Raw genomic sequence first — 19,926 nt, 5'->3', positions numbered from 1 at the left:
ATGGTTTAATTGCTTGCATAGGCCATATTCAGGAAAAAGGGTAAAAAAGGCAGATAATGAAGAATAACACCTTCTTCAAGACACCACTAAAAAATAATTTATATTTCAAGACTTCCATTCTCTTCTTCTTGGAAAGGCTAAAAGAAATTCTTTCTTTTCTCTGGTTGCCAGACAACCTTTATACTGAGGCTTTCATTTCCCTTTTCAGAAAAGAAATAAAAAAAATCTAGCTTTGGATACCTGGTTAGAAGCAAAAGCTGACTTCAGGTGTCCCTTCAGAAGAACATGAATTACAACTTCCATCAGTAGTTTGACTGATATTGAAAGAATATAAGGAGAACATTTCAAGATGGCTGATGAAACTAAAAATGGCTAGCAGAGGCTGGAGGCTAGAAAAAACTATCGAAATAATTGACAATTAAATTGTACATTGTATTTAGTAATTCTCTATTTTGCAAAGATGTCTTCCCAAATAGTGTTTCATCCTCATAGCAGCTTTTTGAGGAAAAAGGAACAGATAGTCCTTTTTACCTGATGAGTGAATTACATCCAAAAGGATAAGCAACTTGCCTTCATTTTCATATCTGAGTAATGACAGAATAGGTTTAAACCTCTTGTGGGGAATGAATTCAGTGACCTCTGAGGTCTCTTCCAATTCAGAGATTCTCTGGAGCTCAGGTTTCCAGCCTTCCAGCTTGGTGCTTGGCCTCTGGGTAAGCATCTAGAGAAGACAAGGTTATTTTCATCAGTCAGCTTCCACTAGATCAGCAGCCCAAGAAGGGCCAGGACAGAGAAAGATGGGAAGATACACAGGCAGATTAGGAAGTGTCACTTTAAGCACAGAAATCCAGGATTACTTTTGTAGGGGGCAAGGAGAATCACATTTCCCTAGGCTCAAGCCCCTGCCCTGGGAGAGTATTCTTTCCTGGGCAACCAGGGCACCTCCACTTTGTTAGGGCTCAGTGCAATGTTTTAGAAAGAAACAAAAAGAAGCTCAATTGCTGGGACCCTTAAATTAGGATACAGCCAAACTCAGCAGAGAGTAAATTACTTTATTAGGGGTCCTTATCACGATCCTGCTACTCGCAGGACTAAAGACCACTTGTTGTATTGTAACTTGTTTGTTTATATGTCTATCTTCCCATTAGACTGTAAATCCACCAAGGGCAAAAACTGACGAAATATTCAGGTAGATTTAAATTAGCAGGGAGAAACTACATCCACTTAAGTTACAATCTTCCATGCCTGCTTTATTTGGCCAAGAATGCCAGAAGCAGCAGGGAAGCCACCTGGAGCTGAATCAGAGGAGCAATTCTCAGCACAGCTTTCCTTGGTGCCCAGAACACCGAGAGAAGCTGGGCATTGTTGCCCAGGCCTAATCCTTTTATACCCACACTCACATCACTATTCAAGAATATGCACATATGATCCATGCCTTTAATAGGAAATACTTCTAGCTAGCCATCATCCTTGTGGTTCTTGAGCCAAACCCAGTATGGGCAAGGCCACATTCAGAGGGAGAAGTGGGATGAGACAGAAGGGCAGAAAGTGGAATCAAGTACCCAGCTATTTCTGAACAGTACCTCTGCCTCCCTGTGCTCAGCAGGCTGAGAATTCCAATCCCCTGCCACTTCTTATTCCTGTTTTTCAAGTGTCTATACAATGTCTATTCCATGCTGTGCACATTCTATGGAATGCTGGGCCAATTGTTCGTACAGTGAGAAATGCACTTTATATGCATTTTCAAAAGGACTACTCCAGTTGACTCTTAGCTGAGTTCCCATCTGAACACAATGCAACACCTTTTTTGCTCCCTTCCACCAACCACTGTGGACTTATCAGTAAGACATTTGCATGTCAGAGGGTGGAAAATAAATCCAACTAAAATTCTCTTCTACCTCAGTGAAGTGTCTAGGGGTCCAGTGGTATTGGGCCTGCTGAGATATCCCTCCTGAGTGAACAATAAGTTGTTGCATCTGGCCCCTCCTATAACCAAGAAAGAGGCACAAAGCCTACTAGGCCTATTTGGATTTTGGAAACAACACATTCCTTCTTTGAGTGTGTTACTCTATCCCATTTATGTAGTGATAAAAAAAAAAAAAAAAAGCTGCTAGTTTTGAGTGGAGCCCAGAACAGAAGAAGACTGCAACAGGTTCAAGCTGGTATGCAAGCTGCTCTGCCACTTCGGCCATATGACCCAGCCGATCCAATAGTGCTTGAATGTCAGTGGCAGACAGGGATCTATCTGGAGCCTTTAGCAGGCCCTCATGGATGAATCACAGTGGAGACATTTAGGATTTTGGAGCAAGGCTCTGCCATCATCCACAGATAACTAGTCTCCTTTTGAGACAGCTCTTGGCCTGCTACTGGGCCTTAGTAGAAACTGAATGTCTGACTATGAGCCATCAAGTTACCATGACACCTGAGCTGCCTACCATGAACTAAGTGTTATCTGACCCACCAAGCCATAAAGCTGTGTGTGCACAGCAGCACTCTGTTATCAAATGGAAATGGTATATATTTGATCAGGCCCAAGCAGGTCCTGAAGGAACAAGTAAGTTATATGAAGAAGTATCTCAAATGCCTGTCATTCCTACTCCTGCTTTGCTGCCTTTTCTCTCCCAGACTGCACCTAGGACCTAATGATCAGTTCACAGAAGAAGAGAGGATCAGGCCTGGTTTACAAATGGTCTTGCATGATATGCAGGCATCGCCCAAAAGTGGACAGCTGCGGCACTACAATTCCTTTCTGGGACATCCTTGAAGGATAGTGGTGAAGGGAATTCTTCCTAATGGGCAGAACTTTGGGCATTGTGCCTGTTTGTGCACTTTGCTTGGACGGGGGGCACAGAACGGACAGACATGTGATTATATATTGATTCATTGGCTGTAGCCAATGGTTTGGCTGGATGGTCAGGGACTTGGAAGAAACATGATTGGAAAGTTGGTGGCAAAGAAATTTGGGGAAGAAGTATGTAGACAGACCTCTCAAAGTGGGCAAAAGATGTGAAGATATTTGTGTTCCATGTGAATGCTCAACAAGGGGTGACTTCAGCAGAGGAGGATATTAATAGTCAAGTAGACAGGATAACCCATTCTGTGGATACCAGTGAGCCTCTTTCCCAACCACCCCTGTCATCAGCCAATGGGCTCATGAACAAAGTGACCATGGTGGCAGGGATGGAGGCTATGCATGAGCTCAGCAACATGGACTCCCACTCACCAAGGCTGACCTTGCTACAAGCATCACTGTGTGCCTAATCTGCCAGTAGCAGAGACCAACATGGAGCCTCCAACATGACACCATTTTCCAGGATGATCAGCAAACTAACCTGGAGGCAGGTTGATCACACTGGACTACTTCCATCATGGAAGGGGCAGCATTTTGTCTTTAGTAGAAAAAACACTTTGAATATGGATTTGCCTTCTCTGCACACAATGCTTATGCCAAAACTACCACCTGTGGACTTAAGGAATGCCTTAGCCACCATCATGGCACTACAGCATTGCTCCTGATGAAGGAACACATTTCACAGCCAGAGAAGTGTGGTGATGGATTATGCTCATGGAATTCACTGATCTTACTGTGTTCCCCCATCATCCTGAAGCAGCTGGCTTGATAGAATGGTAGAATGAATGACCTTTTGAGTTGCAGTTACAGCACCAGCTAGGTGAAAATGCTTTACAGGGCTGGAGCAAGGTTCTCCAGAAGGCTGTATATGCCCTGAATCAGCACCCAATGCATGGTACTGTTTCTCCCCTAGACAGGAATCAGGGGGTGGAAATGAGAGTTGCACCAGTTACCTTTATTACCTCTAGTAATCCACTAGCAAAATTTTGCTTTTTGTTCCTACAACTTCATGTTCTGTTAGCCTAAAGGTCTTAGTTTCAGAGAGAAAAATGCTTCTACCAGGAGATATAACAATGATTCCATTGAACTGGAAGTTAAGGCTGCTGCCCAGTCACTTTGGGTTCCTCATACCTCTGGGTCAACAAGTTAAGAAGGGAGTTATGGTGTTGATTGGGATAACTGACCTGGACTACTAAGAGGAAATTGGACTACTACTTCACAGTGGAGGTGAGGAAGAATGTATTAGTCCATTTCCACACTACTATAAAGAACTACCTGAGACTGGGTAATTTATGAATAGAGGTTTAATTGGCTGGGTGCGGTGGCTCATGCCTGTAATCCCAGCACTTTGGGAGGATGAGGCAGGTGGATCATGAGGTCAGGAGCTCAAGACCATCCTGGCTAACATGGTGACACCCCGTCTGTACTAAAAATACAAAAAATTAGCCGGGTGTGGTGGCATGCACCTGTAGTCCCAGCTACTCGGGAGGCTAAGGCAGGAGAATGGCATGAACCCAGGAGGCAGAGCTTGCAGTGAGCTGAGATCGTGCCACTGCACTCCAGCCTGGGCGACAGAGCAAGACTCCATCAAAAAAAAGAAAAAAAAGAAGTTTAATTGACTCACAGTTCTGCAGGCTTCACAGGAAGCATGACTGGGAGACCTCAGGAAACTTACAATCATGGTGGAAGGCAAAGCGGAAGCAAGCACCTTCTTCATATGGTGGCAGGAGAGAGAGAATGAGGGGAGAAATGTCACACTTTTTTTTTTTTTTTTTTTGAGACGGAGTCTCACTCTGTCGCCCGGGCTGGAGTGCAGTGGCCAGACCTCAGCTCACTGCAAGCTCCGCCTCCCAGGTTCAAGCCATTCTCCTGCCTCAGCCTCCCGAGTAGCTGGGACTACAGGTGCCTGCCACCTCGCCTGGCTAGTTTTTTTGTATTTTTTAGTAGAGACGGGGTTTCACTGTGTTAGCCAGGATGGTCTCGATCTCCTGACCTCGTGATCCGCCCGTCTCGGCCTCCCAAAGTGCTGGGATTACAGGCTTGAGCCACCACGCCCGGCCATCACACCTTTTTAAATTGCAAGATCTTTTGAGAATTCGCTTACTATCACGAGAACAGCATGTGGGAAATATGCCCTGGTGATCCAGTCACCTCCCACCAGGGGCCTCGTCAACATTGGGAATTACAATTCAACATAAGATTTGGATGGGGATGCAGAGCCAAACCATGTCAAAGAGTATGTCTGAAATAAAGGAGACCCTTTAGTATTACCATACCCTGTGATTAAGTAAATGGGAAACTCCAACAACCCAATCAAAGAAGGACTCTGAACGGCCCAGATCCTTCAGGAGTGAATATTTGGGTCACCCAACCAGGTTAAGAACCATGACTAGCTGAAGTGCTTGGTGAAAGCAAAGGGAATACAGAATGGATAGGATAAGATGGCAGTTATAAATACCAGCTATCACCAGCTGGCCAGTTACAGAAATGGGAACTGTAATTGTCATATTTCCTCCCCACTTGTTAAGAATATGTTCGTGTATATATACACGTATATTAAGCAAATATCTGTTTTCTTTCCTCTCTTGTTCCTTTATTATGTAACTTCAGGCTTATCGACTTTATACCAATATTTAAGTATTCTTTATTTTTGTTTCACAAAATAATTGTGTTATTGTTCATCATGGCATCTAAGTTATAGGACACCAGGAGAAGAGTAAACATCACTCAAGAACTTTACCTTCTCTTCCAGGGATGGTATTAGTGTGTTCCTGATTGTGCAAAGGATAGTCGTGTCATTTTAGGTGGAATTATGACCTTGTTATTGCCTTTGATTGGAAATTATAATCTAATGAGATGCATACAGATGGCAAGTTGATAAGGGGTGGACTATGCTTAACCATCATTAATTTGAGATGTCAACCTGACCTGATTGAGGGATGCCTGTAGGGCTGATGAAGCATTGTTTCTAGGTGTGTCTGTGAAGGTATTTCCAGTGGACTGAAAGAGGAAGACCTGCCCTCAATATGGGCAGGAACAATCCAATTGACTGGGGGCCTAGGTGGAACAGTAAGAAAAGAATTGGCTCTCTTTACTCTTTCTCTCCCTTAGGGAGCAGGATGCTTTTTCTTTTCCAGCCTTTGGGCATCCAACTCCAGCTTCTTCAGCTTTTGGACTCTGGAACTTGAGGCAGTGGCCTCTTGGGGGCTCTTGGGCCTGACTAGGGACTGCACTGTTGGCTTCCCACGTTCAGGGGCTTCAGACTTGGACTGGGACTGAGACATGCTACCAGCTTCTCTAGTTCTCCAGTTTGCAGTTGGCCTATCTGCCTCTATGATTGTGTGAGCCAATTCCCCCTAATAAATCCTCTCCCATATATCCTATTGGTTCTGTCTTTCTGGAGAACCCTGACTAACATACATCTCAATACATTTTTTTGTTCCTATCCAAACTACACAAATATGAACTCACAAGACATTAAGTAACTTGAATGCTGACCCAGCAAGATAATGCCATAACCTAGGTCTTCAAGCATTAATTCAATCACCTTCTCTATTGTACCACACAACCCTTCTCTCTCTAAAAAATCCACAGTGGTTCACTGTGGCTTAGCACATCAAATTTAGATGTTTCTGCTCAGTCTTTTCACCCTCCTATCTCTCCATCATTTTTAGCATTGACTAAAGGTTCTCTTTGCTCCCCAAGCTCACCTGATGGTCATCTTTTCATTCTTTCCTTTTTATGGCAAGGCATACAAATGTTCTCCTGCCTCTTTCTATGTATTCATGTCTCCTTTCTTTGCTTGGAAACTCAGGTCAGACCTCACCTTCTCCAGGAAGCCCACCCAAACCAGTACCATTTCACTTGTCCCACTCTGACCATTCCCCCACTCAGTATTTCAGCAGTGTTTGTATCCTCTTTGTGTGGTGCCAGGTTTACACTGACAGAAGCATAGTGGGCACTGAATAAAGATTTGTCAAGTGATGAATAAATGAATAAGTGGATTCTGTTCATTCAGTCTCTGAGCCTTCTCTCAAATGTGTCCTTCCTCCCTGTTCCTACTGTCATGGCCCCAGATAAGGATCTCATCATTTCTCCCATGGACCATCAAAATAGTCTCCTATGAGCCTCCTCTCCCTTCCACGGTCCCTCTATTCAGACTCCACAAGGCCACCTGAGTGAACTTTCTGAAAGAAATCTGATCAGGTCTTCTATTCTTCATGATTCTCCAGTGCCTTTGAGACAGTCAAAAGCTCTTACCATGACATCCAAGGCTCTTCACAATTAAGTCTCAAACATTCTCCTGTCTCCATTACTTTCCACTACTGATATATTCATGTTCGAGTTAACTTTTGAAGCACAGGGTGTTTACTTGCACTTCTGAGCCTTGTTAATGCTGCTCCTTTTGCCAGGGGCATCCTCCTGTCTTCTCTACCTGATGAACTTTTGCTTATGTTTTGGGGCCTTCCACAAATGTTATCACCACAACCTGAATGTCTACCTTACCCAACCTCAGAGTTAGCCCTGCCCTCCCCCGGAATTGCCCTGGCTTTAGTCAGCCCACACTGAGCAGAGTGCATTGTAACTGCTAGTTGGTCAGTCTTGCTTCTTACTCTGCAAGCCTCCTGAACGCAGGACAAAGTGTTCCTGTCTTTTACATCCACAGCCCGATTCAAGTACTTAGCTCCTAAGATGCCCTCAATGTTGCTGAATGTGTGAACAAAGCATCTTGTTCACACCATGTTAATTTGCATCCACTTGGAATCATACACTTTTAGAACAGAAAGAGATATTAGAAAATATCTTTCCTAACTAGCTCATTTTGAAAATGAAAAAGCTTTAACACACAAGAATTTAAGTGACTTGCTCAAGGTCGTAAAGAGTCAGGGAGGGGCACTGAGCCTGGTCATCTGATTCATACCATCTTTTGCTTTATCGTCCACAGAAAGTCATGATACAAAAAGACGGAGTAAGCACCTCAAGGGTTAAAAAAAAAAAAGAATATCTTCTTTCTTTTGCATTGTCCTATACTAGGGGCTGGATACCCTCATTTGAATTCAACAAGTGTGGCTGACTGGATGACACTGACAGACCTGCTGCTCTGCACTGCAATTGTGCAGTTGCCTCTTGATATCATTTTGAAGTGCATTGTAATGAGCCAATTCGGTTGGCTTGAAATTTTAAAAATTCCTCAGATTCCTTGGATTTCTCAAAACTTGTCTTAGGATTGTGTACATTGAAAGAGTTCAGTTAAATAATTACAGACACTGGCTTCTAATACCCAAGATCAAATTACAAAGTTCCTAACTTACGCAGTTAACCTAGACTAATATCAACGTCTAGCGCTTCCTTTCAGACTTTTGTCTCACAATATAATGCCAAGGATAATTTGTACATCTTAGATGGGAAAAGTCAAAGAAAGATGATAATAGTGATCATCATAGTAATAGCAGACTGACAGACATGCAAAGGAACTGACACTATCAGTCAATGGGAAAATAGGGCACTCAGATTCTTCTATTTTTAAATCTTCCACAACAATCTGACACAAAAGAAAATGCTCCTTTTCAGGGAAAAAAAATGGATGAGCTCCTGCTTTACTCTTTTAGCTTTGCAAGGCGACGTGCCCTTTGAGTTCATCACTCCTTCCTGTCTGATGCCGCCATCAGCATCAGTTCACATTCTTCTACAACCGAGAGTGTGTCTGAAAAGGTTCCAGAAATTTGCTTCAAGAAAATACACAACAAAGATTTTTCAATCATTTCCCAAAGAAAGGGAAATGGCCACTTTAGAGAGATTTAGTGGCTTTTAACAGTACATTCATGCACTAATGTATGCACAGCCTATAAGCGAGGAGGTTATCTTTATGCCGCTGCTAATACACTCCATTTCCACTCCTTTGTCCTGCTTATAGTTAAAACAGGCTTCAGTAGTCACATTACTGTCATTTTGTGCTATCTGAAAGTTAAATCATAATGAGCTTTGAGATTGTTAGTTGTTTCTCTCTTGTTTCTGCAGAAACGCAGGCTTCTTTTTCATTTGGGAGAATGTGAGCCTCCAGGTTTCTATGATTGCCTCTCACGCCTTCTCTCTTCTTTTATTCTCTTCTCTTCTTTGGCTTAAAAAGCAAACTCATTACCAAACCAAATGTATAAGCCTCCCACACAGAATCTGGGGGAGAAAGACATCCCATTTAACTCAGAGGAGCCATTTCAGAGGCTAGCTGCGATCCACAACTTTGCTGGCTTGTGGGACACATTAAGTGTAACCCAAATGAATACAAGACTGTCTCTTCAGGGACTGCTCTGTCATCTGTACAAAGTTACTCACATGGAAAAGCAGCTACCTCTAGGGAGGCCATGAAGTACCCCACTCACCGTTTATAATTTAAAAATTAAAATAAAAATACTGATAATGATAATAACACTTACATAAGCACCTAATCTGTGCCAGGCACTTGTCAAAGCACTTTACATGTATTACCTCATTTAATCCTCAAAACAACCATATGAAGTTGGTGTTATCATTATCTTTATTTTACAGATGAGGAAAGTGAGGCTCAGAAAAGTTAGTAATCTGCCCAAGATCACACAGCTAACAAGTGGCAGATGCAGACTAAATTTCAAATACTCCTGGTTCCATTTTCTATTCTTTACTACCACTATGCTATGCTGCCTCAAATTAAAGGACAAACGTACTAATATTCTTCTTGCCAAAAGTATCATAGAATATATTTTGAAATGCAGAATCTTAAAACAGATAAAAATAATAAGAGCAAATATTTATTAAGGGCTTACTATGTGCCAAGATGCATGACTTACAGCAAACTTACAGGTGGATATTATTACTCTTCATTCTTCCGGTGAGGAAACAGGTTACCTATTGTAGCTTGCCCCAAATCACAGAGTTAGGAATTAAACTCGTACAGCCTGACTCCTAAGTCACCTTGGTATGCTTCTTCTTCATCTTCCTGCCATAAGTATGAGGAAAATGAGGCACAGAGAAACGTAACATGTTATATAATACAATAACCTGATCTAATTGTTTTCAAAGATCATTTTCTGAAAGCTCAGTCTAGGTCTACTGAGTCTCAGTCATGTGCTTTTCTCACTGTAACTTCTCCACCTATGTTCTGTATAAGTGAATTTTCCCCTCCCACTCCCAGCCCCCAATCATCCAGGACACCTGAAATCATTCCTGGTTCCTTTGTGCCACCCTAGAGCCAACTTTTTATTAGGTCCTATTGAGCCTACCACAAAACACTCCTGAATCTGTACCTTCTCTCTATCGATAAAGTCCAAACTCCCCAACATAGCCACTGAAGGCCCTTCACAATCTTATCTCAACCTTCTTTGCTAGTCTCTCGACACCACCACAACTGACCCATCACACATCACCCAACACACACACACACACGCACACACACACACACAATGTACATTACACTGCAGTCATGCTAAGTACATGGAGATTTTGCAAACACTGTTCTTTCTGCAGGCAATCCTCTTTTCTGAACTGTATGTTTTGTAAACACCTATACAAAGTTTGAAGTCTTCATTTGCTTACCCAGGCAGAATTATTCACTGCTTCTTAGGACTCTCATGTTATTTTATAGTGTTTATTACATTGTATTGCCATTTCTTGTCAGACTATAAATTCTGGCAAGAACTTTTTCTTAAATTTCTTTGCATTTCTATAACCTGACCCCATGCCTGCTTCATACTAAAGGTTCAACAACTAAAAGTTGAATTAAATTGAATTTCTCTCACACAACCACTGACCCTATTGATCTAGTTCTTTGCTACTCAGAGTGGGAACCAATAGTGGACTCTATGTGACTACAATTTGGGAATTGCTTTAAATGAATCTCTGTTTAGTCATCATTTGCAATAACCTGGAACTTATTTTTCTTTCTCACCAAACTAATACAACTGAGATGAACTCTATCTAAAGATAGAGTTAGTTATCTAAAATTTGTGAGACTTCACAGAGACACAAAATTTTGCAATCAGGTATTTCTTTAGGCTTGTCCAACATGGAGAGCACTACCTTAATGTAACTTTTCTCCTCTCAGTATAAAACAAAATGTCATGGAAAACCAGAGTTAGACTGAAGAGTATAAAGCAAACACTAAAAGCTCTTTTTCAACAATTACAATAGAAATATAAATACTGCAAGTTAAGTTTAAATTAGCCTTGGAATTCCAAGTAAATTAATACATACACAAAAAATATACAGAGCATATTTCCTTATCAGTTTCCAGACACTAAAGATGAATAGCAGAAAGAGTTGATAGTGTTTCACATTTAGAGCTGCTAAGGACCTAAAAACATTTTTAAATTAGTTTTTCTTCCCAATTCTGGGTGGCAGGACCATATGGCTACCCATTTATTTTTAAAATGAAGAGAATAAGGCACAGAGGGTTAAATGATTTGCTGAAATTACCCAAACTACCACCTTCTGGCAGTAAAAATAGTAGTAATCATTTATATAGGGCTTCCTGTGTGACAGGCAAAATGCAATCCATTTATATTAATTATCTCAGTTAGTCCAAATTGGCACCATGTGGTAGATGCTATCCTATTTTCTCAATTGTAATGTGCTAATTTTTTTTTAACATTTTAACATCTCTAATATTGGTGAATATTACAATCAATGTCATGTTATAGTTTGATTGGCAGCATTTTTTTTCTTCCTTAATTGTACATAAAATAATGGTGGCACTCCAGATTCAAGGAAATACAATGTAAGCCACATTTTTGCAGATGAGGAAAGTGCAGCTTAACAAAGTAAAGTATCTCTCCAAGGTTGTACATTTGGTGAGTGTAAGGGCCCCAGGATTTGAACTCAGGTAGTTGAAGCCCATACACTTAACTATCTGCAAACCATGTTCCACAGGTATTCCCATTCACAGCATGTGAGTTGCCACTATCGTAGTCAATGGTCTATGCTGGCCCTAGAAAGCAGCAGTCTCGGCTGGGCATGGTGGCTCATGCCTGTAATCCCAGCACTTTGGGAGGCCTGAAGTCAGGAGTTTGAGACCAGCCTGGCCAACATGGTGAAACCCCGTCTCTACTAAAAATACAAAAATTAGCCGGGTGTGGTGGCGGGCTCCTGTAATCCCAATTACTTGGGAGGCTGAGGCAGGAGAATTGCTTGAACCTGGGAGGCGGAAGTTGCAGTGAGCTGAGACGCCACTACACTCCAGCCTGGGCAACAGAGTGAGACTCCATCTCAAAAAAAAAAAAGAAGGCAGCAGTCTCTTTAATTGTCATGGTCACTGGGAAGAGTGATGAATAATGAATTAATGAAAAAAAGAGTTTCTCTTAACAGGTGGCCTTTGACATCTTTGCGTCTGTTGCAGTAATAGAAAGCATCCACAAGTAGAAGAGGCATATGGACAGTGCTTGTTCCTTAGGCTTAGGTTAGGTAACACCATCTTCCAGGAGGTACCATGGAGTCACACCCTCACTTTCATCCCCAAATTCTGCATGTCCCTCTTGCAAAGGGAGCCAAGCAAGAATCCACCTCTGATTAGATCATCACCTTCTGTGAAAGTACTCCATTTCCTAACATAGAGCTAGACTTATCTCTAAACTGTGAAAACCCTTCTAAGACCACAAGAAAGTTTCCATTATTGGTTGTTTTAGAAAACAAACTTGTCAAGGTCTAAACATATGGCAATAACAAAATGGATATATATTTTTCTATTAACAAGAGTCAGAATGCAGTTGTATATAGGAATTGGAATGTGTTAGCTGCTAGGAGAGAGAAGCCGTTGATTCCTGCAGCCGTGTGACTAATTAGGTTTTCTTTTGTGAAGGAATTAGTTTGTATTGATTCATTTATGTCTGATGTAACTCAGCAGTTCTACCCCTGCCTGGGAAGCCTGCCCAGACTGGTAAGTGATAAGACGCTGGCAGAGCAGCTCAGCCGGCTCAGTGGGGCTATGCAAACCTCTTGGCTGAAGAAGTGTGCAGGGCCAGGATGACCATATCACCCTGGCTAGTCTCCGTTCCCTGATCAAACATAGGCCAACCATATGAACTACCTCTGCTGGCTGAATACAGAAAGGGCTTCATCATCCCAGTGACCACCACCCTACCCTTGGGCAGTTATGATTTCATATAAGTAAGGATCCATATTGATTAAGATCCTTTGGTTGCAAACAACAGACTCTGACTATAGCTAATTTGAACAATAAAAAGTACATTTTGGGACGGACACAGGACAGTTCACAAATATTAAAGAAAAGTTGAACTGTAGACTTTCCAGCAGCCAGAAATAAGGGCAGCTTGGGCCATCTCAATAGCAACTACTGGATAGTCAGTTCAGGCTACTCCTCCAAACACTCTCCATCCTTGGGTCAATCAGCTTGAGATTTAAATTCCTGAAGAGAGTATCTGATTGCCCCGGGTGTGTGTGTGCATCAAGAAAGGACATAGTAATTCAACAGGAAGTCTCACCAAGAGTTGCTTGCAATGTGGGAGGAGTAGTTGTTACTAGCAGGAGGGAAGGATTCAAGGCAGACAAAAACAGTAGACATTCACTATAGAGTCCCAAACCAAGAGTCTACAACAGCAGTAGGAGGGCAGAGTGTGTGCCTTTCCAGGAGGGATACCTGGGAAGTTCCTGGGTTCTGGAGGCTATTCAACACTGGAAGAGAATCCGTGTGAGCAAGTGAGTACTCAGGAATGAGAGAGACTCAGAAATCAGACATACAGAGTAGAACCAGAAGACAACAAGACTGGACAGGGTGAGAAAATTTCACCTTAGCCAGAATCATCTTAAATATTTCTTGCTGTTGTGGCAGCCTATCCACAACCTGATTCAGCCAGCCTTGTACCTCCAGAGAAAGAGAGAAAGTGGGATGTGAGCTGTGTAGGAGTTGGATAATGGAAAATAATAGCAAGTCTTGCCAATGACAAGAAATAGAAAGCTAAAACAATTAGCTCTGCCTCTGGAGAGCAGGTGGGCCCATGGCCAAACAGGAAAGGAAGTATCCTTGGGAGCCTCTGTTTGTGCACCAGTGCATGTGCACACAGCACACACACACACACACACGTGCCACCCTGGGGTAAAACCAGGAAATAGATGCTATTATCTTCAGTTTCTCCTTACCTCATTTCAGGGATTTAGTTTAGAGTCCTTGACTTTCAAACTCTCCTCCCCCACAATTTTTTTATACATTCACGAACTGATTCACATGTATTATGCCTTTGCATTTTGAGACCTATTATCTTTTGTTCCAACTGCGTAATTTTTTTTTTTTTTTTTTTTTTTTGCCAAAACACAATGAAAAGAGCATTTCATTTGGTGTCCAGAGACTTGGGTTTATCAAATCTAGGCTGGACATTCACCTCTGGACTGGTCCCCTTCTCACGATTCACTACTGCAGGGTGACATGCATGGTAAGGAGCTGATGTTTATTCACTGCTCCCTCTCCTTGGCCATTCCCCTCCCCTAGGCCCAGTGCTCTTTCCATGATGCTCTTCCTTATAGCTGAATTGTACTCATCTTTCAGGTCTAGCCTAAGTGAAAGCAGTGTGGCATAGAGGAAAGTTGCCTTAGTTCAAATCAAAAGGCTTGGACAAATTACTTTATTTCTCTGAGTCTCTGTTTCATTATCTGTAAAATAGAGATAATCATACCTCCCTTTCAAAAAACAAATGTGAAATAGTTGATGTAGAAAGAAATGCCCACAGTAGGCACCTGATAGCTATTATCATTTATTATCCTTTCTGCAAAGCCTTCCCTGACCAACCCTTTTCACAGTGATCTCTCCTTTCTCTCCATTCCCTTGGTGCAAATTCTCTGTATTATTTAAGTAGTCATCATTTGCTCTGGGCTATTAAAATGTTACCTTTCTTCTAACACCTGTATCAAAATATTTCACTAATGTATATTTTAGAAGTTTATTTGACAATGTGTGACCTAGGGTGCTCCTTTTCCAGAAAATGTCCTGCAAACTCCCTAATCATTATTGTTTAATTAGGGATTAAACTCCCTAATCATTATTAAGCCCTAGCAACATGAGTAAGATGTTCAAAAAGGTCATTTTGAGTAAGAGGTTTATAACTTTACCCCAAAACTCTGAATTTTTGCTCTTTTTCCTTTTCAAGTTAGCCCAGAAATATTCTTCATTCAGATTTTCTCTTCATTTATGAACCTTGGAATAAGCACTTATTTCCTTAACTACATAGTCAGTTGCCTCTTTTTTCCTGCCTGCACCATGCACAGATTGGCAGTCCCGTGTCCTAGTTGTGCATGCCACTCTCCACGTTTCAGTTAGGCTCAGCATTGGGATTTGTTAACTGGGAAAAGCATGGAAGTGGCTGAAAATAAAAGCCCAGGTTTATAAGAAATCCTGCCCACTTTTCCCTTTTCACACCTCCCAGGGCACCATAGCCCTCTAAGGAGTTACTGAAGGAGCCATTTCATCAAAAGTCCAGCAACAGCTGCTTCATTTGAGTGAAAAAGCAGAGAGAGCGAGGACATTTAGAACCCTAACATCGATCCATCAAGTTCAAGCCAGAGACACAATCTGGCTTTCATGGAGGAGATGAAAGTGTATGGTTGACGGCTTCCCTGGGTGGGAGGGAAGTGAAGCCTGAAGGCTGTTTCTGCTGAGTGTGCTTATTGTCAGGTGTCTGGAAACAAATTCCTAAAAACTGAGCAAGATCAAAGGACTCATCAAAGGACCATTCATCAAAGCTGGAACTCCATGCAGTGTCTGCTAGAAATCATGTCCCCTATCCACACCCAGGAAAATCTGCACAGGTGGAGACAGACTTTACCCCTGTTTATTGGTGTAAATCAAATAATATGCAAAAGGAAGAGGGGAAAAAAAGATAAAAGTCAGAACAATCAATGTCTCTGAGAGGTTTCAGACCTTTTGAGACTCGTAGGAAAAATGCTTACCTTCTTCCTTCTTTTCCTAGGAAGACTCTAGCTAGCACCAAAAATAAGCTTATGGTTCTTACTATTTATAAAAGATAGCACCTTGAATGTTAGCTATAATATTACACAATGTACAATTAGATCCAGTCTCTATCCTGTGAGCTCACATTCAGAAGCAATAAACCACTGAGATATAAATGAAAGATACAAAGGCCCTTAGGACCAAATATGTGCTAGTCATTTTACATATGTTTTCTCATCTAACATTTTCTCCTACTGGGCTGTAGAAGTGTGGTGAGCTTTGCTTCCAACAGGGTACCTTGAGTGTAATAGGTACTCTAAGAATTGGAAGAAGAGAAGTTTAACTTCAGTGAACGTCAGATGAAAACAGAGGGAGCTTGCCCTGATTACAGATGACAGGCAGATAAGCAGAAAAATACCAGAGGCTACATCTACCCATGATGAAGTACAAAACCATGACTGGCACACAAACTTCCTACCACATTTTCTTGAGAAGTAGAATGCATGCTATGAAGGTTCAGGTTGGCTACAGATTCACAGCTGACTTTGTATTGGAATTATCAATTCATGATCTTTCTCTGTGTGGTCTCCAAGGCAAAGTGACAAGTGGAAGAGGAACAATGGATGAAATGTTTCTCTTAAGAAAGAACTTGGTGAGACAAAATGATGATTTTTATAGACTCAGGGTTATGAGTCCAGATACATTTTTCAGTAAAGACAAAATAGAAGGTAAAGTTGGACATTGCCAAACATTGTGATGCCTTTGCCAGACAAATATTGTCTTAATTTTAAAAGCATTTGAGAAATGTGGTAAGGACATCTACAGTAGTTTCCTGGTATTTTTCCTAGAACAAAATTAAATGTTGTAGAATTTGAAAGAAACAAAAGCCATACAGCCTAATTAAGTTTTCAAGTGAGAACTGAGTTCTCTCAACTGAAATATTTTCATTAAGAAACTGGATCCTCATTTTTCATAATATTGGGGTCTTGGCTACAATTAGTCTTACTTTTCCTAGTTGGTTTCAGGCAGTTTTCCAGGAAGTAACACCTGAATGCAAAATTAGGATGAGATCTTGCTGGGAGGGCAGTCACACTAGGAAGACTGTACCAGGGAGTAATCCCACCAGGAAATAAATCCACACACTTCAGTGACACGATCAGAAATGTTCTCAACAGACTTGCTACACAGCCACCACCAGGGGTGGAGTGGGGGGTTGTCACTGCCTGTCAGGCACAGAGCTTTTACTTCGGTTTCTTAGGAAAATAGTACATGCCCTTTCTGCTTCCTACTGAGAGTGAATTATTCTTGCCTGGGCTCAAGCAGAGAGAGGCTGACTGGGTTGGGAGCACTCAGCTACAGCCTATTAAACTGAAGTTGCCTTTAATGTTGGTTAATGACAAGGAAAACCCTGTGTTTCCATCTATCTATATAGCCAAACTCAGATACAGGAGGAAGTTTGTGCAGAAAAATGCTTTCATTTTACAAATTTCAATATTTTCCCAATTTGTCATCTATAAACGCTTGAAAATATGAGATAAATGTAAAAATTTGACGTGGAAAAATTATTAAATCTGTATTCTATGCGAGTTCAAGCATATGCACACATGTTCACATACCCACAAACAAAATAACTTTCCTGGAGGTCAAACTATAAGCAGCATTGTTAGGCAAAGGAGGCAACATACCTTTCCTCTTACTTTATATCATTATCATTGGCTTTAGCATTTACGTAGCACTGCAGTTTTGGCTGCTCTTTAGAACCATACCTGTCATCTGGCCCTCAGAAATAATTTGCTTTTGGAGGTCAAACCAGAGAATGTCAGTTTGCAAATGAGACCACAGAGAGGTTAGGTTATTTGCCCAGCATCTGAAATCAAGAAACAATATATGAGTACATATCTTTTAAGCAAGAACTGAGATGTAAGCACCATATTCCCAGCCCCAGTTGTTAACCAGCTAAGTCATATCTCCTAGAAATTTTTTCTGGCCAATTCTATAGCAATTTCATTACTCATTTTGCATCTTTTTCTTTATTCACTATTGTAATCAGCCCCAGGTGCTTCTAACATGAATTTTCTGACATGAAATAATATTGATATGAAAGACTGCATACTTGGAATTATCCCTATATTAGTCATATGAAGCCTAATTTTGTGTTTATTTGTTTTAATATTCAAAGGTCATATCCATATCTTAATTGTCCAAGTCAACTGATCTAATTATAATGTCATATTTTTAATGTTTGTTTAATTATTTTCGATAAGAATTGATCATTGTGTGTATGTATCCTTGTCACACAGTTTTGAAACAGGCAAAGGAACAATTTCAACTTCTAATAATTTAGTGTTGGCTTTTAATGGAAAAGTAAAGAAAAAGACAAGCAAACTCAACATAAGTGCCATGATTTGTCAACTGTAAAGCATCATAAAAATGTATGTTCTTGTTGATGATGAGGTAATGATAACAACGATCATGAAGAAGAAGAGAAGAAACAGTTGTATCTACAGAGAAGCACCAAGCTTCACTATGGTGTTTAATTATTAATTACATAGACAATTAGTCTTGACTAATCTCAAATTTTTTTTGAAAATGTTAGGGGTATAACATGTCTGGTGGCCTGGGCTGGAAGTCTAAGCTCCTAACTGAAATAAGCTGACCACATAGCATGTACTTTATTGCAGTGACAGGAACTCAGTCACTTACCTATTCTTTGATCCTGGAACTTACCAAATGGCAGAAAGACTCAGAGTGTCATGAAATCTAACCGGAAATAACCTGGGACTACTTGTTCTTTTTTTGCATAGGATGCCGAAAGCACCTGGTTCCTTTTCAAAAATCAGAATAGCCAATAACCTACAGTGATTTAACCTGGTATAAAATGGGAGCACTTTGAACTCAGATTTAATTCATCAAAGATTTCCTATCTGGAATGCTACAGCAATCAATAAAATAAGTACTAACTTAATGTCCCTCAGGCCTAGACAATCAGGTACAAATTAAACAATAAGCTACAAATAACTAACTCTGGTTTCTTTCTTTGTGCTATTCCCATGAGTATCTGTACAGATAGCCTAAGTTGTCCCATAAGTGGCCTGCGAAGAGCACTTTCACCCCATTCCGATGTCTTCCTTTCTGGTGCAACACCCATCCCACCATTGCCTTCAAATGTTTGTTTCCTTAACTCAGGCTGTAGCCTCCCACTCCACCACCCTCCCCATCCCACCCCCACTCCCGCCCAGCATCTTTGTTACCTAATTCGAGTCAGTGACTCTAAATAACTGGCTGACTAACTGATCAACCAGCCACTCCTAGACATAAGTAAGGCTGTGCAGTGTGGTAAAAGGGCCATAGACGCTGGAGCCAGACTCTGCAGGGGTTCAAATCTCAGCTTTGCCAGTTTCCAGCTACTTGACTTCAGACAAGTTTACTTAACCTCTTTTTGTCTCAGCTTCTTATTCTGTAAAACCAACATAATAAAATTGCCCTCTCATGAGACTGTTGTTAAGGATTGAATTTGTGAATATATGTAAAGTGTGTGGAGTGGAGCAGTACCTAGAATATACAGTAAGCATTGTACAAGTCGAAGATCTTTTCATTAATAAGGGCAAGGGTTGAAAAACCTTGTTGATGTACCATTTTCTGAAAAAATTCCTGCATCCCTTTGGATAGGCAAGCAGCTCTCTAGATACCTGTGACCCCTGACAACTCTCTGGCCCTCCTTACACACTACAGATAGGACCACAGCCACCAGGCTCTCTAGTCCCTGGACTCTGTCCTTCTAGCTATCACTCACATACCTCCCAATGAATCCCTCTGGCCACCACCACTCACGAGTGGCCCTAGAATAAAGATTTGAATACAATTTTATAGGGCAGTGAAGAAAGAAAGATTGCTAGTATTAGTAGAGAACTAAAGCAAGTCCTCTTGTCCATCTCCTGTCTGAATGAATATTCCAGAGAATAAATATCCTAGAACTCGACTCAGTCTTTGCCCAGAAATGCTTTCCCTTCCACATCATCTGTTGTGTTATTCTGCACAGATGTTCTGCCCCTCTCCTCCTCATTGGCAGAAACACCCATCCAGCTCTTCCCTAGCCAAACTCCGTGGTTTACTTTGAGGATGAGTCCCGACTATCCCCATTAAGGCTTTTTAC

The sequence above is a fragment of the Colobus angolensis genome, unplaced genomic scaffold (assembly GCF_000951035.1).
Source record: "Colobus angolensis palliatus isolate OR3802 unplaced genomic scaffold, Cang.pa_1.0 Scaffold3, whole genome shotgun sequence".
Classification (NCBI taxonomy): domain Eukaryota; kingdom Metazoa; phylum Chordata; class Mammalia; order Primates; family Cercopithecidae; genus Colobus; species Colobus angolensis.
Note: the sequence above shows the minus strand (reverse complement) of the source record.